We start from the raw sequence: 13,509 nt of genomic DNA, 5'->3' as shown, positions 1-13,509 counted from the left end.
CTTGTAAATATATAGCTTGCTCTTCGATTGGGCTAGTTGTGGTTTCTTACTCTGTGGAGAAGGGAGAGCTAAGCCCTCTCTCAACCTACCACAGGGTTTTTTTAGGCTTAGTAGATATGGAAACATAACTTCGAGCACTTTGTTAATTGAGATAAGGGAGTTTAAGATTCCAGTAGGTGAAAGAGTAATTTTAAGTGATGGCTGGGATTCAAAGGTGATTTATTTGATGTGTGTAATCCTGCTATCAGTGATAATTAATGTGTATCTGTTGTATACTTTGCGCCGGGAGAGGAAGATGTCCAGGGCCTGCTTCATTATTAAGCATAGATCAAAAGGAAGCAGCACCACCTCTGATAAACTCTGCAGGATTCAAACCCATGACCTTAGCATTCATAGTCTCATGCACTACCAACTGAGCCAATGGCTCCTCCCAGGCCCTACCAACTTACTTCTTCTTAGTGGGGGAGGGAAAGCTGGGCCTTGTCTCTCAACCCACCACACTATGCAAAGGTTATCTATCTAATACTGCTTTCCTTAAAGTCCATGCACCCCCCTCCTACATTCCAACTAACAATGAGGAGTTCCTTATCAGCTCTGTTACTCTGTTAAACTTGATAAGAATTTTAAAAGAATTTCCTGCTCATCAGTTCCCCCCTTTCTTACATCCAATAGTATATTCCTATACTATATTTGCTTAAAATAATGTCCTGTTTCCAGCTCATGCCTAAGTTTATCATTTTTATACTTCTGGTATGATTCCACACCACTTTTTCCAGTACAAATAACCATCTTAATCCTTTCCATCCCTCAATAGTATTAACCAATAAACAAGCCACAATTATCCAGAGCTCGAGCTTTAGGGGTCCCTGGGATCTGAGTTTCCATTCTTCCGCTGAAGTCTTCTTGACTTGGGTGTGATGTATCCAGGCATCTTGTTCCTTGATTTTAATGGCTGTGAAGGATGTCAGTAACACCTAATATGGTCCTGTCCACTTGGGCTCCAGAGGGTTCTCTGAAAGAGATCTGACATAGACATAGCCTCCAGGTTTCCACATCATGGATTGGTCTGTCTAACCCTCTCACATTGGTTCCAGTCACCTGTTTGTTGACAATGCCCAGGTTCTTATAAATCTGCTGAACATACTTATTCAACATTTCCTCTCTGAATTGCCCTGGTTCAGAAGGGTCCATAGTTCCTACTACATAAGGTCTTTCAAACAGGATTTTAAATGGGCTCAACCCTTCCTTTATCCTTTCCTTAGTTCAAATTCGCAACAGGGCAAATGCTTGTGACCAAGGAAGGTTTGCTTCCTGTCCAATTTTTACTATCTGATTTTTGATTAAATGGTTAATTTTCTCCACTTGCCCACTTGAATGTGGCTTATGGAGGTGTGGAGTTGCCAATCAATCCCTAAGATTTTTTACTTACTTGTGTACCACCTTGGCCACAAAATGAGGTCCCCTGTCTGAGGAAATAGCAGCAGGTACCGCAAAACAAGGTATTCTCTCTTGTAACACTGTTTTAGTAACCTTTGGTGCTTTGCTTATGCGACAGGGAAATGCTTCTGGCCAACCAGAGAAGGTGTCAGTGAGTACCAACAGGTACCTGGATCCCCCCTTTCTTGGGAGCTCAGTAAAATCCATTTGCCATTGTTGTCCTGGATAATTTCCTTTGCTAATCTGTCCCAACCTAACTCCTCTCAAGGCTATCCTTAAGACACACCTCACATTGTCGGGTTACCTGTTCTACTGTGCTGTATAAGTTTCATGCTATACACTCCTGAACCAATTTTTCATACAGGGCTTCTGTTCCCCAATGAGTCTTTGCATGTTCCATCTGAACAAAAGCCCAGAGAAGGTTAGTGGGTATTAATAACTTCCCATCCGGTGTCCTGGCCCAGCCCTTTCCTATCCTAAGCCCTAAGATGTCTTTGATTAATTTCTGATCCTCTGTGCTATACACAGGTTCTGGCTCTTTTTGTTCAATTGACAGTTTACCATCTGGGATCAAAACAAACTCTTCTACCTTCCTCCCCTCCCTGGCCACCCTTTTAGCCCTTTCATCTGCCAGTCAATTGACTCTCTCTTGACTGGTGTTCCCTTTTGGTGTGCTTTGCAGTGCATTATGGCTACCTTGCTTGGCTTTTGTACTGCTTCCAGCATCCTCAGTATTTCTTCTGCATGTTTAATACCTTTTTCTTGAGATGACAACAGTCCTCTTTCTTTCCAAATAGTTCCATGGGCATGTACCACCCTAAAGGCATACTTGGAGTCAGTCCATATGTTTGCACATTTCCCTTGGGAAAGCTCAAGGGCTCTGGTTAGTGCTATCATCTCTGCCTTTTGAGTGGAGGTGTTACTTGGTAGGGCTTCTGCCTCAATTACCTCTTTTCCTGTAGTTACAGCATACCCAGCTTTGCTTTCTCCCTGGATCACAAAACTGCTTCCATCAGTGTACCAGTTATGGTCTGCCTTTTCCAGGGGTTCTTCCTTCAGGTCAGGTCTGCTGGAGAAGTAGCCTCAATTGTTTCCAAACAATCGTGGATAACTGGTTCTCCATCGCCTCCCTGGGGGAAAGAGGTTGGATTGACAAAATTAGTAACTTTAATTTCTACATCATCCTGTTCCACTAGGATGGATTGGTATTTGAGAAATCATTGTGGAGAGCGCCAGTGTCCCCCCTTGGCTTCCAGAGCAGCAGAGATGGCGTGTGATACTAGGACTATGATCTTCTGTCCCATTGTGAATTTGCGAGACTCTTGAATGTTAATTGCAAGTTCTGTCACAGCCCTTAGGTATCCAGGCCATCCCTTGCTTACCTCATCCAGTTGTTTAGAGAGGTATGGCACCATTCTTCTATAGGGTCCTAAGGTTTGTGCTAGGACTCTGAGTGGAATCCCCTTGGCTTTCATAGGAATACAATAAAAAGGGTTTGGTGACATCAGGTAGACCTAGTGGTGGTGCCCTCATCAATTCCTTCTTTAAGGTATGGAAAGCTTGATCAGCTTCTCCACTCCATTGCAAGTCCTTATCAGTTCCTTTAGAGGGTGTGACCGTTTTAGGCTGTGCCTTTAAGAAAGGGACAGTTACTGGACCACTCTGGCTGAATGTTTTGGTGCAAAATGAAAACAAGGATAAGTCTAAATGAATTTCATTGGTAGATTGGTAGAATGCAACTTTAAATTTTAGCTTTAGTCCAGTTTGAATCACAGTTCAGTTCAGTCTGTCTGTTTCAGTCTCTCTGAACAGCTGTCTTCTGTCTGTGCTGGTGGGTGCTGACCTTCAACTAACCAGATAAGAAACTAATTCTTGCATACGCTTTGAGCTAATAGAATTTCCTCCTTAATAATTACCTTTTCTCTCTCTAACCCTTTTTGGGAAAAAAGGGAGGAAGGGGAAGAAGGGGGTATAGTGGGGGGGACCCTCCTCACTGGAGGAGGGAAAGGTTTCCTGTGTTAAGTTCTTTGCCGTATATTTCTGTATATATATTGTAAATACTGTATATTGTGTATATATTCATCTGCACTTCATCCTGCTTGTAAATATAGCTTATCCATTTTGCTCTTCTGACTGAGTTAGCTGTGGTTTCTTTATGTGTGGGGGAGAACTGAACCTCTCACCACCACAGAGGGGTTTAACAAGCAGGCCATAATTATTAATGCACAACTAGCACTACCCTGTCATTCCCAAAAATGTTCGGAGTGCCTTTACTGTGTTTGGAAGTGGAATAGAACATATGGCCTCCTTTCTTTCAGGGCCCAGTACTTGCTTTCCTGCAGTCAATTCATATCCCAAGTAGGTTACTTGCTGCTGTATGATTTGGGCCTTCTATGGGGAAACTCAGTACCCATTAAGTCCCAGAAAATTCAGCATACTGTGGTGGTTTGAAAGGTGTGTGGTGGTTTGAAAGGAAAGGCTCTGCTTTCCCTCCCCCACTGAGAAAGAGACCACAGCTAAACCCAGTCGGAGAAATGAGATTATATTTTACAAGGAAACAGATTATATGTAACACAACAAATACAGATATTTTACAATATATACAGGAATATACAGCAAATGAACTCAACCAGAAACCAGACCCCCCACAGAGGGGGCTTCCCCCCTGTGCCCCCTTCACCCCCCTACCTCCCTTCTCCCCCAAAGAGGTAGAAGACGAGAAGAAAGGGGAGTTAGTACAGCAGACAGAGGCCTATGCACAGGGAGTTACTTCTTATCTGAGTTGGCCAGAATCCCAGAAGCAGAATCCAGCTGAAAGGGACAGCGAAGGAAGGAAGACTGAGAGAAAGTTCCAGCTGCACTGGGACTATCCTCACCTCCCACAATTACTTGGCCAATGAAATTCGTTTAGAATACCAAAATATTTTATAAACATTTAGCCAGTGTGCCCCTTCCTTAAAGGCACAGCATCAAAAGGTCACAGTCCACCCCTTCTAAACAATTTCATTGGTCGTTCGCACTGTCCATCCAATCGGAAACAATATTTACAGTTCGTGAGTAAAGTTCATAGTCCGTTCCGGCTATACTCAGATGTAGATGATTCAGAAGTCCAAAAAAGTCAGGAAATAGGAAAATGGAAGCCAGCTTGTCTCTCCGCAGACGAAGTGAAGAAAAGGTAAACAGGAACACAGGGACTCTCAGTTGACTCAGGGCTCTCAGGGTTCTTAGGGTTCGTGCACTGTAGATTCCGCAGGGATTCTTCCTTTGGGCGCGTTGTAGTTGTACAACAGTCTGAAATTAAGCTCTTTCAGCTAAAGTTAAATTTCTTTGTGGAATACACTGAATTTCACCATTCTTCTGCATTACCCAATAGGTGTGACCCGGACCTTCTGCTGAAACCACCCCTCGGACAGGTTTAGCCTCTCCTGAGGGCGAAAATACCCAAACAGTTTTACCTAACAGATTCTTTTCTCTAACAACAGGAACTCTATCCCCTTCTACTCTCCGTAGCAGATCTGAATGTGCCGGTCCAGCTCGGTTTACTGAACGTCTACTATTCACCAGCCAGGTTGCTTGTGCTAAATGTTTCTCCCAGTTTTTCAAAGATCCACCTCCCATGGCTTTGAGAGTGGTCTTCAACAAACCGTTGTAGCGTTCAATCTTCCCTGCAGCTGGTGCATAGTAAGGAATATGGAAAATCCACTCAATACCGTGCTCTTTGGCCCAGCTCTTTACAAGGTTATTCTTGAAATGAGTTCCGTTGTCTGACTCAATCCTCTCTGGAGTTCTGTGTCTCCACAGGATCTGTCTCTCCAGACCCAGAATGGTGTTGCGTGCAGTTGCATGTGGAACTGCATAAGTTTCCAGCCATCCAGTGTTTGCCTCTACCATAGTAAGCACGTATTGCTTACCAGAACGAGAACATGGTAGAGTGATGTAGTCAATCTGCCAAGCTTCACCATACCTGTACTTGGACCATCTGTCACCATACCACAAGGGCTTAATTCACTTTGCCTGCTTGATAGCAGCACAAATGTCACAGTCATGGATGACTTGTGTGATAGCATCCATGGAAATGTCTATGGATCTGTCACGAGCCCACTGGTATGTTGCATCTCTGCCTTGATGTCCTGATGAATCGTGAGCCCACCGAGCTAAGAATATCTCACCTCGGTGTTTCCAGTCAAGATCAAATTCAGAGTCCTTGTCTACTTGAGAAACTCTTGCAGCTAAATCTGCTTGATAGTTGTGCTGCTGTTCCTCAGTAGCTTTGCTCTTAGGAATGTGAGCATCAATGTGTCTCCCTTTCACTGGAATTCTCTCGACTCGATCAGCAATGTCTTGCCACAGGTCGGCTGCCCAGATGGGTTTTCCTTTCCTCTGCCAGCCATTCTTTTTCCAGTTCTTTAGCCACCCCCATAGAGCATTGGCTACCATCCATGAGTCGGTGTAGAGATAGAGCTTTGGCCATCTCTCACGTTCAGCTACGTCGAGAGCTAGCTGGACAGCTTTTACCTCTGCAAACTGACTGGATTCTCCTTCTCCATCCTTCGCCTCTGCAACTCGGCGTGTTGGAATCCACACTGCAGACTTCCACCTTCGCTTGTTCCCGACGAGACGACAGGAACTGTCTGTGAACAAAGCATATTTCTTCTCATCATCACAAAGGTCATTGTAAGGAGGAGCTTCCTCAGCACGAGTTACTCTCTCCTCTGGAGGTTTAGCACAGTTGGTACTTCCAGGCCAACTTGAGATCACCTCCACCAGACCAGGTCTTTCAAGATTTCCCATTCGAGCTCTCTGTGTTATCAGAGCCATCCACTTAGACCAGGTGGAATCTGTAGCATGATGTGGTGTGGAACCTTTGCCTTTGAACATCCAATTCAAAACTGGTAATCTGGGAGCTATGAGAAGTTGTGATTCAGTTCCAATCACTTCAGAAGCTGCTTTCACTCCTTCATAGGCAGCTAGAATCTCTTTCTCTGTTGGAGTGTAATTAGCCTCTGAACCTCTGTAACCTTGACTCCAGAAACCAAGAGGTCGTCCATGTGTCTCACCTGGAGCTTTTTGCCACAAGCACCAGGTTGGACCATTGTGCAAAATGTTCTTGATGTCTGGACCATCTCGGACAGGTCCCAGACCCACTGCTTGTACCACTTCTTGCTTTATCTGGTCAAAGGCTGCCTGTTGTTCAGGTCCCCAGTGGAAACTGTTCCTCTTTTGAGTCACATCATACAGAGGTTTCACAATCTGACTGTATCCAGGAATGTGTAGTCTCCAAAATCCCACTATCCCCAAGAAACGTAGAGTTTCTTGCTTGTTGGTGGGATTTGCCATGGTAGAGACTCTATTTACCACATCCACTGGAATGTGTCGGCGTCCATCCTGCCACTGCACTCCCAGAAACTGGATCTCTGTGGTAGGACCTTTCACTTTGTCTCTCTTGATGGCAAAACCTGCATTCAGAAGAATGTCCATGATTTTGTTACCTTTCTCGAAGACTTCCTCAGCAGTTTTACCCCAGACGATGATATCATCGATGAACTGGATGTGTTCTGGAGCACCACCTTCCTCCAGAGCATCGTGGATTACTGCATGACAGATGCTGGAGCTGTGGATCCAGCCCATCGGCAGTCTGTTGAAAGTGTACTGGATTCCTCTCCAGGTGAAAGCAAACTGAGGCCTGCATTCCTCTGCTATGGGAATAGAGAAGAAGGCATTAGCAATGTCTATGGTAGCATACCACTTGGCCTCTTTGGATTCCAGCTCGTACTGGAGTTCCATCATGTCTGGTACTGCTGCACTCATAGGCGGTGTTACTTCATTCAGGGCTCGGTAGTCCACTGTCAGACGCCAGTCTCCATTCGGCTTTCGCACAGGCCACACTGGACTGTTGAAAGGTGAATGAGTTTTGCTGATGACTTTCTGACTCTCCAACTGACGAATCAGATTCTGAATGGGCAACAAAGAGTCACGGTTGGTTCTGTATTGTCTGTGATGCACAGTCTGAGAAGCAACCAGCAACTTAATGTCCTGAATCTTGTGTTGTCCCACAACTGCAGATTCATCAGAAAGTTCAGGTCTAGCAGACAGCTTCAGCTTTTGTCCATCAATTTCTACAGAAGCTACTCCAAAAGCCCCTTTGTAACCTTTAGGGTCCTTGAAACGCCCTTCTCTCAGAAAATCAATTCCCAAAATACAAGGTGCATCAGGTCTGTTCACAACTGTATGCTTCTTCCACTGTTTATCAGTTAGACTTATATTAACTTCCACCTTACTTAACTCTTGAGATCCACTAGTGACTCCCAGAATAGTTATAGACTCTGATCCCTGATAATTTGATGGCAATATGGTGCACTGAGCTCCTGTGTCAACCAAGGCCCTGTACTTCCGAAAGTGTGAAGTGCCAGGCCACTGGATGTCCACATCCCAATAGATTCTGTTATCTCCATTATCCCTCTCCTCCCCCTGGCGGGAGGCAGGGTACCCCTAATTATGGGGAACATTTCCACAGGTCCAACGAGCACACTGTGCAGTGTTAGAACTGGAGTCACTGTTGGAGCTGTCATTTTTGTCCTGGGGAACTGTGGAAGTAACAGCTACCTTTCTGGTATTGCTACCCTGGGTTCTGCCACTTTGCAGTTCCCTCAGTCTCCTGAAAAGATTGGAAGTTGGTTGACCATCCCACCTGTTCATGTTCTCACCAAACTGATCACGTAGAGTTATCCAAATGGTCCTACGTGATTGCCTTGGTGGTCTGTTTTGGTTTGGCCTGTTTTGGAATGACCTCTTTGGAGGATGTCTATTCCTCACAGCTGAAACCTGCACCCACCTGGAGGAAGAATTGGAATTATCTCTTTGTGCCAATTGGTATATGGAATCTTTCAGCTCTTTCATGCAATTCTCAATTTTTCCAGACAGTGTTTCAATGGCTGAAACCAAAGAAACACGTGTCATGCTATCATCCAATTGTCTTAGTTGATCAGTGAATTGGCCAACAGTAGGAGGATCTCCACCATAATTTCTTGCCACAATTCTACTTGCCAAAATGTTTGCATATGTGGTGGGTTTGGAGGCAGACCCCCTCCCCACAACAACCATCCTCTGCTACCAAGAATGTGCTGGGTTGAGGCAGCCCCCTCTCTCCCCACCACGGGCAGGAATAAAAACACTCAGACAAACGGATTTCAAAAGTGATGAAAGTTTAAATAGAAAGCAGTGAATGTTACAGAAAACCCAAAGCGCAGTGACAAAGAAAGATCCCAAAGCAAACCCAGAGGCATCCCATCCCCACCTGAGGGTACACCCGAGACCCTCAGGGCTCCTTCTTCCCCCTCCCTCTGCTGGGCTAGTCTCAGCTGGCCAGGCCTAAGACTGCCCATCCCCCCGTGGCCTTGGGCCTAGCCAGGCCCAAAGCCAGGAGACATCTCCCCCAGTTACCGGCTGGCGGAGGAGGAAGAAAAGAGAAAGTGCTAGACTCCGCACTGGATCTTATAGTGGTGCAAAGAATTATGGTAGGAAATACACACAATTTCCTGTGTCCATCCCTCTGGGCTGGACTTCTGGACACAGGAAGTGAACACACCAGGGGGGCACCCAGCTCAAACTGCAACAGCATAATTGGAAGGAGCAAGTTTGACGAGCTTTTTAGCAAGACCAGCTGCCACAGGAATATCGTCAGGATTCAGAGTATCATGGTCACCATAGAGTATCTCTCTAATGGCAAACTCTCTCAGACGCTTAATTCCCTCATCTATGGTAGTCCAGGGCTTAGGATTCCATGGAAGATCATCTCGGGAAGGGTATCTCAGGGAAACCGCCATTAAAAGGCGTATCCACAGATTAACCTTACCGAGAATCCTGGCTAGATGTCTATCTATTCCATTATCCTTTGAGAGAGTTCCTAGCTGAGCTGCTGACTTGTCTCCAACTATTAGAGCTGGAGCACCTGTATCATAACACCTAGCAAGCCAAGATAGGATGGGTTCCTTATCTGCTCTGAGGTAATCTTTACTGACATTGCGAATCTCCTCCCTCGGTGACTAGCATTCGGTGATGTCATCTTGCTCTCCATCTATCACATCTTCCTGAACCTTTTGTCCCCATAATCCTGCTGTCACTCTCCTAAGGACCTCTCTAAGCTGAGAAGCACCACTGCCAGCTGGTGTCTTAGCTGCATCTCAATCCTGTGATGATCTCAATAACTCAGCTATATCTCTAAGACAAACCTTCTCCTCATCTCCAGCAGGCCCTTTCCTAGCAGAGGTTCCCTCACCCGGATCAGTCTGTCTAGCAGAGGTTCCCTCACCGGGATCGGTCTCCTGCTCTTCTCCTCCATTAGCTCCACTAGCTCCTGGATCAGCTTTGGCCTTTCCACCTCTGGTCTTTAAGACTGCTACTTGTTTAACTGGAGCTGTGTTTGAATTTACAGCCATCCTGATAGAAGCTGACAGGTCCTGATCTAAACCAGCCGCCATGGGGGCCCCTTCCGGTCCTGTCATGGCAGACGGAAATGACCTTGCCTCATTACCGGTCGCCATCTTGGGAATGGGAGCCGCCCCTGGCTGCTTGCCAAAGTCAGGTAGCGGAGCATTTAAGGCTGCTTTGCCAATAGGTTTTGCTATTTTTCTAACTGACACAGCCCCTTCCTCGTCACTCGAGGACTCTGGGGCAGATTTAGAGGAACGCCTACGCTTTCTAGATTTATGCTTAATCACAAAACATGGTCAAGAAACCTTTTTCTCTCTATGTAGAGCCCACAGCAGACACACAATAATTATCAGCAACAGCAGGATTACACCCTTCAAATAAATCACCTTGAGATCCCAGCCAGCACTTAAAGTTACTCTTTGACCTCCTGAAGTGTTAAACTCCCTTATCTCGATCGGCAAAGTGGAAGACGTTCTATTGCCGTAATTAGTGAGCCAAAAAAAACTGAAACAGCGTTGATACAACAGCTGGATCCTATGCATAAACCACAAATAGATTTTACGCATTAAATATTTACCTATTTGGTCTAACATCAATCTGATGCAGTACCGGTAGAACAACATGCCACAGACCGAGAAGAATAAACGTTCTAAAACCCAGAGCACCTTCATTTCGTTTCTCCGGCTGAGACAAGCAATAAATCAACTTAATTACTTAATTACCCGGCCCCACGTTGGTGAGCCAAAAAAAAGGAGTGTGGTGGTTTGAAAGGAAAGGCTCTGCTTTCCCTCCCCCACTGAGAAAGAGACCACGGCTAAACCCAGTCGGAGAAATGAGAGTATATTTTACAAGGAAACAGATTATATGTAACACAACAAATACAGGTATTTTACAATATATACAGGAATATACAGCAAATGAACTCAACCAGAAACCAGACCCCCCACAGAGGGGGCTTCCCCCTGTGCCCCCTTCACCCCCCTACCTCCCTTCTCCCCCAAAGAGGTGGAAGACGAGAAGAAAGGGGAGTTAGTACAGCAGACAGAGGCCTATGCACAGGGAGTTAGTTCTTATCTCTTGGCAAGAATCCCAGAAGCAGATCCAGCCGAAAGGGACAGCGAAGGAAGGAAGACTGAGAGAAAGTTCCCAGCTCCCCTGGGTCCAATCTCACCTCCCACCTCAACTTGGCCAATGAAATTCGTTTAGAATACCAAAATATTTTATAAACATTTAGCCAGTGTGCCCCTTTCTTAAAGGCACAGCATCAAACGGTCACACATACTCACAGTCCATCTTTCACATTCTGCTCTGGTCTGGGTGGCCAGCAGGATGTCATCTACATACTGTATCAGAACTCTGTTGCCTTCTGGCTTGTCCCACTTTTCTAATTCTTTTGCAAGCTGATTTCCAAAGATAGTGAGGCTGTTCTTAAAATAATTGACATTATCATTAGTTTCTGAGTCCTCCCATTCAAAGGCAAACAGTGGCTGGCTCTCAGGGGCCAGAGGTAAGCAGAAAAAGGCATCTAATTCTAATTCTGTTCTTAATTGTGTCAAGAGGGTATATGGGTTTCCCACCATGGGATGAATATCCTTTGTTATTCTATTAATGGCCCTTAGGCTCTGCAATGACTGATAACCCCAGCTGGTTTCTTTACAGGTAAAATTGAGGTGTCATAAGCTGATTCACACTCTGTTAGCAGCCCATACTTTAGGAATTTTTCTACAATAGGCAAAACACATGGACTCTGTCTCTCAAAATTTTCACAAACTCTTTACCCTAGTGTGGTAGGTTGAGAGAGGGCTTAGCTCTCCCTCCTCCACAGAGTAAGAAACCACAACTAGCCCAGTCGAAAGAGCAAGCTATATATTTACAAGCATATATGGAAAGCAGGTTATATATAACACAATATGTACAGGTATTTAAAATATATACACAGAAATATACAGCAAAGAGAAATAACACAACAAAAATCCCTCCCCGAGGGAGGGATCCCCTCCTTAGAACCCCCTCTCTTCCCCCCTACCTCCCTTTTTCCCCAAAAAGGGGTTAGAGAGAGAGAAAGGCAAGTTACTAAGGAAAAGAGTTGTTAGCAAGCTTCAAAAGCCCATGCAGGATTAGTGTTTGCTTATCTAAAGGCCAACTCCAGCAGTTCGCAGAAGAAGCAGGCAGGGAGAACAGGCTGAAACTCCCCCCAACTCCCTAAACCGAACTGAACTGAGAAAAAAAAAAAATTCCAACTGCTCTACAATCTAAAGCTGCATTTTTTGTCTATCCACCAATGAAATTCATTTAGAATATCAGAATGTTTTGGTTCTAGTACCGAAAACATTTAGCCAGTGTCTCAGCACTGTTTGTCCTTAAAGGCACAGTGTCAAACGGTCACACCTAGTTCTTTCTAGTATTTTAAAATAGAACCTAAGGAACACTTTTCCAAGATTTCTCCTTGAAATTAACCTGCCCCAAATCCAACCATTAACCAATGTGGCAAAAAATAAACCGCCTTATGTTCCAGCTTACCCTCAGATATCAGAGGGGCTGGGCTTAGATTCTGAGTGTTATTCAATTCCATATAGTTATAACTTCAACATTTAATTAATATGCTCAGACAATAATCATTTTCCAATAAACAAAACACAAAATATCAAAGACCCAGTGTTGAGGATTGGCTTAGGGAAAAAGGACATGGGTCCCAGGAACATCTGTGCAATTTAGGCCTTGAAGGACTTTCTGTTGAAAATATAGCAATGGAGTAGGAGTCGTGGAAATGTGCTGATTGCCTGGTATGCTAAGGTCAAGCTGCCCCTGAGAAGAGACAAACAAGATAAGGAGGAGGCAAGATCTGAGAAGAAGAGCAATGAAGAACAATTAGACTGAGTAGAAAAAAACACAGAGTAGTGAAATAATGATGTAACATTTTAGAGATAAACCAATAGTATGTGTTAAATTAGAATAGAATTAACTATGCATAAGATAAGACTATAAATAATGAAGTGTGGAACAATAAAGTTGCATGATTTCTATCACTCATATTGAGTCGTGTCGTCCCTGTCTCCATTCTCGTCAACCCAGATACTCAGAATCAAAAAGGGGCCTCCAACCCCCCTGGAGGGCCTGCAATTGCCTCATTTTTATACAACCAAGTGGAGTATGTCTTGGGATCTCACTACTTTGTCTCCCCCCATTTCACAATACAACACAGTACTGCCTTTTTCCAGCACACAGGACACACAACAAATACAATTACAATTGCAACAATAATGACAGTTCCTTAATACACAATTATTGGCCACACTCCTATTCACAATTTTCGCTTCTACATCTCACTGGCACACACACTCAGCCACACATGCAAAACATCAACAATGTTTCTAATACTTTAAGTTCTTTAGGACCCCCCTGGCCCTGCACAGACTTAAAATATAAACAATGCTTATGATTCCCTTTGGGACCCCCCTGGTCCCACACTACAAACAATGCTCATAATATATATAAACAATGTTTATAGTGACCTTCAGGACCCCACTGGTCCCGGCCCAAGAGCCCTTTTACCTAAGGGTGCAATAAATGCCTCCCTCCTGTGTAGGGTGTCCCCTCATGGTTTACAGAGTTACCCCTTTTATAAAAGCAATACCTTCTCTT

Source organism: Dryobates pubescens, chromosome W (assembly GCF_014839835.1).
Source record: "Dryobates pubescens isolate bDryPub1 chromosome W, bDryPub1.pri, whole genome shotgun sequence".
NCBI lineage: Eukaryota > Metazoa > Chordata > Aves > Piciformes > Picidae > Dryobates > Dryobates pubescens.
Note: the sequence above shows the minus strand (reverse complement) of the source record.